This window comes from Hordeum vulgare, chromosome 5H, assembly GCF_904849725.1.
Source record: "Hordeum vulgare subsp. vulgare chromosome 5H, MorexV3_pseudomolecules_assembly, whole genome shotgun sequence".
NCBI classification, from domain to species: domain Eukaryota; kingdom Viridiplantae; phylum Streptophyta; class Magnoliopsida; order Poales; family Poaceae; genus Hordeum; species Hordeum vulgare.
Genome location: NC_058522.1, coordinates 18,165,280 through 18,180,770, shown reverse-complemented (window position 1 = coordinate 18,180,770; position 15,491 = coordinate 18,165,280).

Genomic DNA, 15,491 nt, shown 5'->3' with positions numbered 1-15,491 from the left:
AAAACTCCTGTCTCTTATGCTTCAGTAAGGTAGCAAAGTTCCTCCATGAAGGAGGAAGTTTAGTGATGATGCCTCCGGCAACAAACTTGTCCGGTAGCATGCAATTGAAGTGCTCAAGTTCTCTTGCAAATGGCTGTATTTCCTAAGCTTGCTCAACCACGGAGCGCTCTTCAGTCATCCTGTAGTCATAGAATTGTTCCATGATGTACAACTCAGTGCCAGCATCCGAGACCCCAAACTTGGTCTCGAGTGCATCCCACATATCTTTTCCATTATCAATTGACACATAAGCAACAACTATGTTCTCACCAAGAACGCTCAATAGAGCAGCCTTAAACAAGGTATCCATTTTCTGAAAAGCTAGCTCATGTTGAGCATCATGATCTCCTTCAGGTTTGCCAAGAGTGGCGTCATAGCAGCTCATGGTTTGAAACCATAGAACAGCTCTCACGCGCCATCTCTTGTAGTGAACACCCTCAAACATAGGAGGCCTCATGGAGGCAGCAAAACCACTCGGGGTAAATTGCCTATAATAAGGTTTTTGGATTGTTGGAAATATGAGCAATTTACCATAGGATTTTATTACAGGAAAAAATAGGAAAAACATAACCAACATAACAACAACGAAAGAAGGCAAGCTATATAGAGATGAGAAGACAAAAGACATGTGCACGTAGAATGCAGAAAAGAGCATATGTATAACCGTTCTACAAAGACAATGTATCATATGGAGTAATGAGTAGAAACGGAACATATCTAGCAGAGAAACTATAGCAAAAAGGTGTGATAGGAATTCAAAGAAGAAGCACATGAGTACATACTGAGTTGAAGCAGCAGGAGGATTGGTGTTGGCGTTGTCATTGGCCATGGTACCGAAGAGGTGGTCGACATCGGGAAAGTAGTCGTCGTCCGGGAAGAGATCGTCGGTGTCCGTGATGGAAGCCAGTAGTCGCGCTGAGCGCTCCCCAAAAACCTTATCGCCCTTCTCCCATACAGGACTCAAAGAGACGGAGTTTCGGAGGCCTACTGTCCCGACGAACGGTGCACGCCGCAGGACGGGATGAGGAAGAACGTAGCAGCAGCACAGAGAGAAGAACCAGTGGCGAGTGGGAACTTTTGATGCGTACTCTCTGGAGAGGAGCGACCTCTCTTTTATAGGCGCAGGAGAAGGAGGCGAGAGGCCAGCGACAGGATGTGAAGTGAACAGACGCAGCGACGAAACTGCGGCGTGTGCTTTCAATATCCACTACAACAGAAAACGTTCAACTTCTCCGAGTGGCCTTTCGTATACCAGTCGTGCGTGGCAAAAATTTAGTTCGGCTCGTTCCCGCAACCCGCGGCGCGTCGTGACGAGGCGAGGCGGGCGGCGGAGGAGGAGCGCGCGAGTATGTCTCTCTTGTTCTCAAGCTCATACCGATGGGGAACGTCGCATGGGAAACAAAAAATTTCCTACGCGCACGAAGACCTATCATGGTGATGTCCATCTACGAGAGGGGATGAGTGATCTACGTACCCTTGTAGACCGTACAGCAGAAGCGTTAGAGAACGCGGTTGATGTAGTGGAACGTCCTCACGTCCCTCGATCCGCCCCGCGAACAATCCCGCGATCAGTCCCACGATCTAGTACCGAATGGACGGCACCTCCGCGTTCAGCACACGTACAGCTCGACGATGATCTCGGCCTTCTTGATCCAGCAAGAGAGACGGAGAGGTAGAAGAGTTCTCCGGCAGCATGACGGCGCTCCGGAGGTTGGTGATGACCTTGTCTCAGCAGGGCTCCACCCGAGCTCCGCAGAAACGCGATCTAGAGGAAAAACCGTGGAGGTATGTGGTCGGGCTGCCGTGGAAAAGTCGTCTCAAATCAGCCCTAAAACCTCCGTATATATAGGTGGGAGGGAGGGGGCCTTGCCTTGGGGCTCAAGGAGCCCCAAGGGGGTCGGCCGAGTCCAAGGGGGAGGACTCTCCCCCCCCAAACCGAGTTGGACTAGGTTTGGTGGGAGGGAGTCCTCCTCCCTTCCCACCTCCTCCCTTTTTTTTCCTTTCCTCTTGATTTTTCTTCTCTTGTCGCATAGACCACTTGTGGGCTGTCCCACCAGCCCACTAAGGGCTGGTGTGTCTCCCCAAGGCCTATGGGCTTCCCCGGGGTGGGTCCCCCCCCCGGTGAACTCCCGGAACCCATTCGTCATTCCCGGTACATTCCCGGTAACTCCGAAAACCTTCCGGTAACCAAATGAGGTCATCCTATATATCAATCTTCGTTTCCGGACCATTCCGGAAACCCTCGTGACGTCCGTGATCTCATCCGGGACTCCGAACAACATTCGGTAACCAACCATATAACTCAAATACTCATAAAACAACGTCGAACCTTAAGTGTGCAGACCCTGCGGGTTCGAGAACTATGTAGACATGACCCGAGAGACTCCTCGGTTAATATCCAATAGCGGGACCTGGATGCCCATATTGGATCCTACATATTCTACGAAGATCTTATCGTTTGAACCTCAGTGCCAAGGATTCGTATAATCCCGTATGTCATTCCCTTTGTCCTTCGGTATGTTACTTGCCCGAGATTCGATCGTCAGTATCCGCATACCTATTTCAATCTTGTTTACCGGCAAGTCTCTTTACTCGTTCCGTAATACAAGATCCCGCAACTTACACTAAGTCACATTGCTTGCAAGGCTTGTGTGTGATGTTGTATTACTGAGTGGGCCCCGAGATACCTCTCCATCACACAGAGTGACAAATCCCAGTCTCGATCCATACTAACTCAACGAACACCTTCGGAGATACCTGTAGAGCATCTTTATAGTCACCCAATTACGTTGCGACGTTTGATACACACAAAGCATTCTTCCGGTGTCCGTGAGTTATATGATCTCATGGTCATAGGAACAAATACTTGACACGCAGAAAACAGTAGCAACAAAATGACACGATCAACATGCTACGTCTATTAGTTTGGGTCTAGTCCATCACATGATTCTCCTAATGATGTGATCCCGTTATCAAGTGACAACACTTTCCCATGGCCAGGAAACCTTGACCATCTTTGATCAACGAGCTAGTCAACTAGAGGCTTACTAGGGACAGTGTTTTGTCTATGTATCCACACAAGTATTGTGTTTCCAATCAATACAATTATAGCATGGATAATAAACGATTATCATGAACTAAGAAATATAATAATAACTAATTTATTATTGCCTCTAGGGCATATTTCCAAGAGTCTCCCACTTGCACTAGAGTCAATAATCTAGTTCACATCACCATTTGATTCCAACGAATCCAACACCCATATAGTTCTGGGGTCTGATCACGTCTTGCTCGTGAGAGAGGTTTCAGTCAACGGTTCTGAAACTTTCAGATCCGTGTGTTCTTTACAAATCTTTATGTCATCTTATAGATGCTGCTACTACGTGCTATTCGGAAATGCTCCAAATATCTACTCTACTATACGAATCCGTTTCACTACTCATAGTTATTCGGATTAGTGTCAAAGCTTGCATCAACGTAACCCTTTACGACGAACTCTTTAACCACCTCCATAATCGAGAAAAATTCCTTAGTCCATTAGTTACTAAGGATAAATTTTGACCGCTGCTAGTGATTCAATCATGGATCACTCTCTGTACCCTCAACAGACTTTGAGTCAAGGCACACATCAGGTGCGGTACACAACATGGCATACTTTAGATTCTACGGCTAAGGCATAGAAGACGACCTTCGTCTATTCTCTTTATTCTGCCGTGGTCGGGTTTTGAGTCTTACTCAAATTCACACCTTACAACACAACCAAGAACTCCTTCCTTGCTGATCTAGTTTGAACTCATTCAAAAACTTGTCAAGGCATGCATCTTATTGAAACTTTCATTAAGCGCTTTTGATCCATCTCCATAGATCTTTGATGCTCAACGTTCAAGTGGCACAATCCAGGTATTCCTTTGAAAACTCCTTTCAAACAACCTTGTATGCTTTACAGAAATTCTACATTACTTCTGATCCAAAATATGTCAACCACATATACTTATCAGAAATTCTATAGTGCTCCCACTCACTTCTTTGGAAATACAAGTTTCTCATAAACCTTGTACACACCCAAAATATTTGATCATCTCATCAAAGTGCTTATTCCAACTCCGAGATGCTTGCACCAGTCCATTGAAGGATCGCTGGAGTTTGCATACTTGTTAGTATCCTTAGGATCGACAAAACCTCATGGTTGTATCTCATACAATGTTTACTCAAGGAAACCGTCGAGGAAACAATGTTTTGACATCCTACGTGCAATATTTCATAAATAATGCAGCAACTACTAACATAATTCTAACAGACCTTTAGCATCGCTATGAGTGAGAAAGACTCATCATAGTCAACTGTTTGATCTTGTCGAAAACATCTTTGCGACAAGTCGAGCTTTTCTTAATAGTGACTTATCACCATCATCGTCTGTCTTCTTTTAAAGATCCATTTTACTCAATAGTCCCATGACCATCAAGTAGTAGTCTACACTTTTGTTTTCACACATGGATCCTCTCTCGGATTTCATGGCTTCCAGCCATTTGTCGGAATCTGGGCCCACCATCGCTTTCTCCATAACTCGTAGGTTCACTGTTGCTCAACAACATGACCTCCAAGACAGGGTTACCGTACTACTCTGTAGCAGTACGCGACCTTGTCGACCTACGAGGTTTGTAGTAACTTGATTCGAAGCTCAATGATCACCATCATCAGCTTCCACTTCAATTGGTGTAGGCGCCACAGGAACAACTTCCTACGCCCTGCTACACACTGGTTGAAGTGATGGTTCAATAACCTCATCAAGTTCCACTACCCTCCCACTCAATTCTTTCGAGAGAAACCTTTTCTCGAGAAAGGATCCGTTTCTAGAAACAAACACTTTGCTTTCGGATCTGAGATAGGAGATGTACCCAACTGTTTTGGATATCCTATGAAGATGCATTTATCCGCTTTGGGTTCGAGCTTATCAGACTGAAACTTTTTCACATAAGTGTCGAAGCCCCAAACTTTCAAGAAACGGCAGTTTAGATTTCTCTAAACCTCAATCTATACTGTGTCATCTCAACGGAAATACGCGGTGCCCTATTTAAAGTGAATGCGGTTGTCTCTAATGCATAACCCATAAACGATAGTGGTAATTCGATAAGAGACATCACAACATGCACCATACTAAATAGTGCGTGGCTATGACGTTCAGACACATCATCACACTATGATGTTCCAGGTGGCATGAACTGTGAAACAATTTCCACATTGTCTTAACTGTGTACCAAAAACTCATAACTCAGATATTCATTTCTATGATCATATCGTAGACAGTTCATCCTCTTGTTACGACGAACTTCACTCTGAAATGGAATTGAACTTTTTAATATTTCAGACTTGTGATTCATTAAGTAAATACTCCTGTATCTACTCAAGTCGTCAGTGAAGTAAGAACATAATGATATCCACTGCGTGCCTCAGCACTCATTGGACTGCATACATCATAATGTATCACTTCCAACAAGTTACTATCTTGTTTCATCTCAATGAAAACAAGGCCTTGCTCATGTGGTATGATTTGCATGTCACTAGTGATTCGAAATCAGGTGAGTAAAGATCCATCAGCACGGAGCCTCTTCATGCAATTTATACTAACATGACTCAAGCGGGAGTGCCACAAGTAAGTGGTACTATCATCATTAACTCGTATCTTTTGGCACCAATGTGTAACACTACAATCGAGATTTCAATAAACCATTGAAGGTGATTATTCAAGCAAATAGAGTAACCATTATTCTCTTTGAATGAATAATCGTATTGCAATAAACACGATCCAATCATGTTCATGCTTAACGCAAGCACCAAATAACAATTATTTAGGTTCAACACCAATCCCGATGGTAGAGGGAGCGTGCGACGTTTGATCATATCAACCTTGGAAACACTTCCAACATGTATCGTCACCTCGCCTTTAGCTAGTCTCCGTTTATGCCGTAGCTTTCATTTTGCGTTACTAATCACTTAGCAACCGAACCGGTATCCAATACCCTCGTGCTACTAGGAGTACTAGTAAAGTACACATCAACATTATGTATATCAAATATACTTCTCTCGACTTTTGCCAGCCTTCTTATCTACCAAGTATCTAGAGTTGCTCCGCCTCAGTGACTGTTCCCCTTATTACAGAAGCACTTAGTCTCGGGTTTGAGTTTAATCTTGGGTCTCTTCATTAGCGCAGCAACTGTTTTGCCGTTTCACGAAGTATCCCTTCTAGCCCTCGCCTTTCTTGAAACTTAGTGGTTTTTCAAACCATCAACTATTGATGCTCCTTCTTGATTTCTACTTTCGCAGTGTCAAACGTCGCGAATCGCTCAAGGATCATTGTATCTATCCTTGATATGTCATAGTTCATCACGAAGCTCTCAAAGCTTGGTGGCAGTGACTTTTGGAGAACCATCACTATCTCATCTGGAAGATTAGCTCCCACTTGATTCAAGTGATTGTCGTACTCAGACAATCTGAGCACACGCTCAACGATTGAGCTTTTCTCCTTTACTTTGTGGTCAAAGAATCTTGTTGGAGGTCTCGTACCTCTTAACAAGGGCACAAGCATGAAATCACAATTTCATCTCTTTAGAACATCACTTATGTTCCGTGACGTTTTAAACGTTTTCGGTGCCTTGCTTCTAAGCCATTAAGTACTTTGCACTGAACTATCGTGTAGTCATCAGAAACGTGTATGTCGGATGTTCACAGCATCCACAGACGACGCTTGAGGTGCAGCACACCGAGTGGTGCATTAAGGACATAAGCCTTCTGCGCAGCAACGAGGACAATCCTCGGTTTTACAGACTGAATCTGCAAAGGTTGCTACTATCAATTTTCAACTAAATTTTCTCTAGGAACATATAAAAAACAGTAGAGCTATAGCGCAAGCTACATCGTAATTCGCAAAGACCATTAGACTATGTTCATGACAATTAGTTCAATTAATCATATTACTTAAGAACTCCCACTCAAAAAGTACATCTCTCTAGTCATTTGAGTGGTACATGATCCAAATCCGCTATCTCAAGTCCGATCATCACGTGAGTCGAGAATAGTTTCAGTGGTAAGCATCTCTATGCTAATCATATCAACTATACGATTCATGCTCGAACTTTCGGTCTCATGTGTTCCGAGGCCATGTCTGCACATGCTAGGCTCGTCAAGCTTAACCCGAGTGTTCCGCGTGCGCAACTGTTTTGCACCCGTTGTATGTGAACGTTGAGTCTATCACACCCGATCATCACGTGGTGTCTCGAAACGACGAACTGTAGCAACGGTGCACAGTCGGGGAGAACACAATTTTGTCTTGAAATTTTTAGTGAGAGATCACCTCATAATGCTACCGTCGTTCTAAGCAAAATAAGGTGCATAAAAGGATTAACATCACATGCAATTCATAAGTGACATGATATGGCCATCATCACGTGCTTGTTGATCTCCATCACCAAAGCACCGGCACGATCTTCTTGTCACTGGCGCCACACCATGATCATCCATCAACGTGTTGCCATCGGGGTTGTCGTGCTTCTTATGCTATTACTACTAAAGCTACATCCTAGCAAAAATAGTAAACGCATCTGCAAGCACAAACGTTAGTATAAAGACAACCCTATGGCTCCTGCCGGTTGCCGTACCATCAACGTGCAAGTCGATATTTCTATTATAACATGATTATATCATACATCCAATATATCACATCACAACGTTGGCCATATCACATCACAAGCATACCCTGCAAAAACAAGTTAGACGTCCTCTAATTTTGTTGTTGCATGTTTTACGTGGTGACCAAGGGCATCTAGTAGGATCGCATCTTACTTACGCAAACACCACAACGGAGATATATGAGTTGCTATTTAACCTCATCCAAGGACCTCCTCGGTCAAATCCGATTCAACTAAAGTTGGAGAAACCGTCACTTGCCAGTCATCTTTGAGCAAAGGGGGTTACTCGTAACGATGAAACCAGTCTCTCGTAAGCGTACGAGTAATGTCGGTCCAAGCCGCTTCAATCCAACAATACCGCGGAATCAAGAAAAGACTAAGGAGGGCAGCAAAATTCACATCACCGCCCACAAAAACTTTTTTGTTCTACTCGAGAAGACATCTACGCATGAACCTGGCTCTGATACCACTGATGGGGAACGTCGCATGGGAAACAAAAATTTTCCTACGCGCACGAAGACCTATCATGGTGATGTCCATCTACGAGAGGGGATGAGTGATCTACGTACCCTTGTAGACCGTACAGCAGAAGCGTTAGAGAACGCGGTTGATGTAGTGGAACGTCCTCACGTCCCTCGATCCGCCCCGCAAACAATCCCGCGATCAGTCCCACGATCTAGTACCGAACGGACGGCACCTCCGCGTTCAGCACACGTACAGCTCGACGATGATCTCGGCCTTCTTGATCCAGCAAGAGAGACGGAGAGGTAGAATAATTCTCCGGCAGCGTGACGGCGCTCCGGAGGTTGGTGATGACCTTGTCTCAGCAGGGCTCCGCCCGAGCTCCGCAGAAACGCGATCTAGAGGAAAAACCGTGGAGGTATGTGGTCGGGCTACCGTGGAAAAGTCGTCTCAAATCAGCCCTAAAACCTCCGTATATATAGGTGGGAGGGAGGGGGCCTTGCCTTGGGGCTCAAGGAGCCCCAAGGGGGTCGGCCGAGTCCAAGGGGGAGGACTCTCCCCCCCAAACCGAGTTGGAATAGGTTTGGTGGGAGGGAGTCCTCCTCCCTTCCCACCTCCTCCCTTTTTTTTTCCTTTCCTCTTGATTTTTCTTCTCTTGGCGCATAGACCACTTGTGGGCTGTCCCACCAGCCCACTAAGGGCTGGTGTGTCTCCCCCAAGGCCTATGGGCTTCCCCGGGGTGGGTCGCCCCCCCGGTGAACTCCCGGAACCCATTCGTCATTCCCGGTACATTCCCGGTAACTTCGAAAACCTTCCGGTAACCAAATGAGGTCATCCTATATATCAATCTTCGTTTCCGGACCATTCCGGAAACCCTCGTGACGTCCGTGATCTCATCCAGGACTCCAAACAACATTCGGTAACCAACCATATAACTCAAATACGCATAAAACAACGTCGAACCTTAAGTGTGCACACCCTGCGGGTTCGAGAACTATGTAGACATGACCCGAGAGACTCCTCGGTCAATATCCAATAGCGGGACCTGGATGCCCATATTGGATCCTACATATTCTACGAAGATCTTATCGTTTGAACCTCAGTGCCAAGGATTCGTATAATCCCGTATGTCATTCCCTTTGTCCTTCGGTATGTTACTTGCCCGAGATTCGATCGTCAGTATCCGCATACCTATTTCAATCTCGTTTACCGGCAAGTCTCTTTACTCGTTCCGTAATACAAGATCCCGCAACTTACACTAAGTCACATTGCTTGCAAGGCTTGTGTGTGATGTTCTATTACTAAGTGGGCCCCGAGATACCTCTCCGTCACACGGAGTGACAAATCCCAGTCTCGATCCATACTAACTCAACGAACACCTTCGGAGATACCTGTAGAGCATCTTTATAGTCACCCAGTTACGTTGCGACGTTTGATACACACAAAGCATTCCTTCGGTGTCCGTGAGTTATATGATCTCATGGTCATAGGAACAAATACTTGACACGCAGAAAACAGTAGCAACAAAATGACACGATCAACATGCTACATCTATTAGTTTGGGTCTAGTCCATCACATGATTCTCCTAATGATGTGATCCCGTTATCAAGTGACAACACTTGCCCATGGCCAGGAAACCTTGACCATCTTTGATCAACGAGCTAGTCAACTAGAGGCTTACTAGGGACAGTGTTTTGTCTATGTATCCACACAAGTATTGTGTTTCCAATCAATACAATTATAGCATGGATAATAAACGATTATCATGAACTAAGAAATATAATAATAACTAATTTATTATTGCCTCTAGGGCATATTTCCAACACATACATGTGTGGAAACATCCTCCGTTATAAGGAGGTCCAACTCCCACTAAACTAGCAATGTGGGACTAAACATTTCCACCTCATGCCTTGCACAAATGGGCTGCGTGGGCCTCTAGGATTTATTAGGAATTTCTGAAATTACATATTGGGCTGGCCCATAAATACACAAAATTTCAGCAAGGAGGTGGCGGTCGCCTAGTTGCAAAGGAGGTGGCGGCCATGGCCCGTCCTCTCACCAGCAATGATAAGCAGCTCTAGATCAAGTGCTTTGGAGTGGGTTCGGCGTCTTGCCCGTGCACCTCCTGGAAGACCTCTATGAAGGTCTCGTACCTCTCCTGCACCGACTGGCTGCAGAACTCGGTGCCATGCTTCCCCTTGTGGCCTTCTTTCCAAGCCTCTAAGATGAGGACCGAGCGACCAAGCTCCGACTCCTGCAAAAGTAACCATCAACCTTAATGAACGGAGACACACCGTGCGAAAAAGTTAACATCTCATTCCACATACCATGTGTTGCTTCAGAATGGTTAGGTTCCGGCTCCCCTCGACATGTGACAGGCTAGGTATTTTGACGCGTTTGTTACCCTTCTCCACATGTTGTGCCAGCCATGTCGGGTCACACCACATGTCAGCCAGGGCCTCCCAACAATCTTCCTTCATCCAATTTTCCATCGGCTAGTCAGACAAAAATGAATCAATGAATGATGCATCAAACAAGCGGTGGATGACTCAGTACTAACAACCAATAGTGTCACTTACCACCGACAAGTATTCTTGTTTCTCTAAATTCGTCTAGCAAGCAGTTTTCCTTGTCATCTTCTCACCCTTGTCATCGAGCAGCCGACACTGCATCATGGCCTTGTACCGCATCGCGTGGTTGATGTCGGAGAGTATCTTCTGGGCTGATTTCATGAGGGCTTTTGTTGCCTTGTCTTTCTCACCTTCCACACAAGAAAATGCTTCCAACAAGAAAGCGTATGGTAGTTAATTACAATAATTCAGATATGGAACAATGAAGTGGCAAAGATGCTTACATGAAAACCGTCGATTACCCGGGCGGCCATGGTGACACCATGCTCATCCTTGGTGTGCTGGTAGTGCTCCCAGGTGAAACCTGGCGACGGTGGGTCGTCATCATTTGGCTTGGCCAACCCGAGGAAGTACTTCCTCACAAGGGAGCCGATGACGTGGTTCGGCAATCGCGCCTTTGGAGGCTTGGTAGGGAAAATTTCTCACTGAGTGCATGATGAAAAATACAAGCATATGTGAGTGGAAAAGTTGTGGTATTCAAAATAATTTGCAAATCAAATGCTTACCAATCTTCCGTCGGAGTTATGAGAGGACGGTCGGTGGGAGCCGTTGGTTCCGGGAGCTTCCCCGGACCACGCCCTGATTTCTTCCTCTTGGAAGTGTTGCTCGACGTAGACCCCGAGCTGTCCGAGGAAACCATGTTGCTAGACTCGGTAGCGAGCGGATCTTCTCCTTGAAAGGACACTACAACATCGTCATCCAATGACAAGTGCTCATCAGCAGTGAGCTGGTGGGAGCTGGACGACTCGGTCATACCAGAGTTGCTAGTGTGGGTCAACCTACGGGTCATGAATCTGCGATACTTACCTCCAGAGCCCCCCTCAGAATCTGAAAAAAATAGCTATTCTTGAATCAGAAAAAAAATCAGCTACAAGTACAACAAGCTAGTGAGTGGCAGGCAGCCAATATTCACGATATGGGTTATGTTGTTGACTTTTTTGCTCGAAGATGTATGGCGTCAAGATTTATACTCAAGATATATGAAGTTTAAAATTGATTAGTTGTCCTATTATTAAATAATAGTTGACTGATTACTACTCTTAGTTGTCAGATTTTACCATGCTTAATTACTGATCCCCACAAAAACAAGCTAAACGGCTAGGATAACAATTAACAAGTAATTAGTTGCCAAAATTAAACATGCATGCTTAACTACCACATTATATAGTGCTTAGTTGTCAAAAGTACACACACTTAATTCCTAAATTATAGAACTACTTATTTGTTAGAAAGTTAAACACACTTATTTGCCAAAAAATCTATAATGAAGCGTGCGCACGCGAGTCATCCTGTGTGGCGGGTTCCGATCCTCCATCATGTGGCGTACAGTGAACTGTACAATATACAGAGTACAAGCTATGGCAGGCTATAGGCTGGCTATAGTTCGCTCTGCTTAGTAGGCTGATTCTACAATACTTTCTAGCATGCTACAATGCTAAACTGATCACGTCCTATGCTACAGTACGCTAGCACTACGGTGCACTACTAGTATAACATCACCGCTGTAGAATCTGGCAATTACGCTACATCGACAAGTACTTCATAATGTAATCTGTCAACTAAGCATGCTTAAACATTTGGAAAGCAGGTATTATATAGTTTGGTGAGTCTTCTCATGCGGCGGCTAATTTCATCTTCTTACCATGCATGCATGCAATAAAGTCATCAAAATTCTCTCTATTGCCTTGCAATTTAAAAAGTTTTATCTTCAAAACCATTAATTTAATTAATGATCCGTTTTCATCGTTGGCTTTGTCGTGACGAGATCTTTAAAACTAGACCCCATTTCGACATGTTTCGAGAACTTTTTTCTCCATCTATAATTACCACATTTTTAGACTTACCTGTCGTATTATTAGCCACTTACTTTTCCAAAAAAATAACTTAATTGCCATTTTTTCTCGATGTGAACCATGTGCCGCATGTATCCATATTTCAGCACACAGCAGCGTGGGCTAGAAGGATATGCAGATGGCATCACAAAAATATGCATTGCATGCAAAGCGTCACACGGAAAAATCATAGAAAAAGTGTCACACACAAAACATGTGTTGGCAGACCTTATTCACTAGCTAAATGCATCTGGTTAGTACTAATACTACTAGTAGTAGTTTAAAATTGCATAGTCACCAATTTTACAAAAACTTAGTTGTCAAGATGTTTGTTTAACTATGTCGAGTTGTCATATTTACAAACGATGATCAAAAAAGATTTTTTTGGTCACCGGTTTTAAATATGTTGAGTTGTCATATTTTTTGCATGTAATCGCCTAAAAAAAGTTGTTTGTGCTTGCCATTTTGATTATGTCGAGATGTCTTATTTATGCGTAATTTCCAAAAAATTGGCGATTAAATTATTTTTCATCAGATATGACAAGTAAGTCAACAAATATGGTAGGTACGAGCAAAAAAAGTTGTCGATATATCTCGAAATAGGGTTTTGCCCCGCTTTATATATAAAGCAACAACCATACGGAATACACGGCTGAACAATACAAGGAGATGAGGTGACCCCATACACGGCCGATCCCAAGATAACCGGATCACGTAGAACGCACGTGACTACTCAATCGAAATAAAATACATGATGGACTAAAACAACACCATGCTAAGCCCTATAACACCTAAGCTCCACAACAACGCCCCCACGAGGGATAACGGCGCTAGGCGTCGCTGTTGCCGAGTCTACAACAGACAAAGGTTTTCACCTGGAACTCGGACGCAGAGAGGAACACCATGACGACGTCTTCAAGAAGATAACGACGCCCGCAAGCATCGCCATCGTCAGCGACAAAGCGCAGAGCTTTCGCTCGGCAGCTACCCCGCGTCACCACGAGGTCTCCAGGGCACGCGCGCGGAGCAAAGAACATCCACATCCAGATCGGGGCACGGCTACTCGATATATGTCGACATGATATCTAGTTTCGATATGGAAATTAAGCAGTTGTAATCCGGTAACAAAGTACTTGTAATTTGGCAAGTAAACATTTTCTACAAGGCAAGAAGTCAACTCATCCATGTAGCTAGAGCTAGGCCATGTGTGAATATTGGCTAGGTTACTAAAATTTAGTGTACTAGCTAACACTGCTACAAATGCTCGTGCTGTTTGCTTTTTGCATCGCCTTGAGGTCATGGACTTCTTTTTGACAATACCTTGCATGCCTGTGTTGTCAGACCACCCGTGAAGATTGACATGCATGCCATAAAGTAGATTGTAATAAAGTACAACCTCTGCTACTGCTACACATCCAGGGAGTAAAGAAGTCATGGGGCTAGCGCTAAAACGAAGCAATTCTGTGGGCTAGTAGCAGCTGCCGCACGGGAAATCATATATGCGGCGCCGCGGTACTTCCTTGCCATTTTCCACAAAGTTTGGTTACCACAATACATGTATTCAGTTGCCAGTTAGAAAAAACACAGTTACTAGATAGCATATACTTGTGTGCCAAATTCTACAAAATTGCATGTTTTTCTAGATTAAAGTACTCAGCTGCCAATTTACCTTTCTACTCCTATATTACTCGCTGGTTCTGTGCATGGAGAATAACATCACCTGTATGTTTTCAGAGGGGCAACACGGGTGCGGCGCGCTGAAGCAGCCTAGCAGGCTTAGGTATAGGCTACTTTTCTCCCCTTCTTCATTCTAGCTATTTTCTCTTTTTGTTCTTTTACTCAAAGGAGAGGGGATTGGGGTGCCTGACGGCATGGCAAGCTGTCAGGGACCGGTTACGGTCGGCAGCGAGCGGCAGCTCGTGGTGGTCAACTACGCCGCCGGGCGCCGTCCATGAGGCGCTGACAGAGGTGGCGGTGGTGATGGCGATGGCAGATCAAAGCAGGTGCGGGGGAGGTGACGCAGGTGGCGGCGACAACTGGTGACGCAGGCGGCGACGACATGTGGTGACGGGCGCGGCGGCGGCGGAAGATGGAGGAGGGGGCGGGGGCGGTGCCGGCAGCTGGTGGCACAGGCGGCAACGACAGGTGGTGGTGGGCACGGCGGCGGCGAGAGATGTGAAATGGGATGGAGTTGGTGATTGAAAGAAAGGGGCACGGTTAAGACCTAGGTTTAGGTGTGTTACCGAGCATAACGCTCGGCAAAGGTAGACATTACCGAGAGTCGCGTGTCGACTCTCGGTAACAATTGTGAACGGCTAAGATCTAGGTTTAGGTGCTTTACCGAGCGTAACGCTCGGTAAAGGTAGACTGTACCGAGAGCCTTAAGTCCACTCTCGGTAACTATTGTGCCACTCCTTTATTTTCCTTTTTTGTGTTTTTCTTTTGACACTTCTTTTGTTTTCATTTAGATATTTAAATGACACCGTCCGAGCTCTCAAGGAATTCCAGCATCGTACGCTGGATTTCCCATGCCGCTTTCGGGCTCATTTCATGTGGTGCCATGCAGGTTTGGAATTTCCGGCGATGAAACCCTACAAGAGAAATAAATTTCTTGAATATTGCACGTGGGTTCGAAAAATGTGGGGGCGAGGCACGGGTCATGCGATGGTATCCTTTGAGAGCAAGAGAAGTTTCGAGGCCAACGGAGCAACAGACCCCGCACTTCGTGCACAAAGCGGACACGTTCCCTCTCGATACCTAAAGACTAGTTCGGAGATGGTGCGGTTTACAAGTGGCCTGAGGGGACGCTTTCTCGAAATGCCCCAAACTTTTACCACACCCT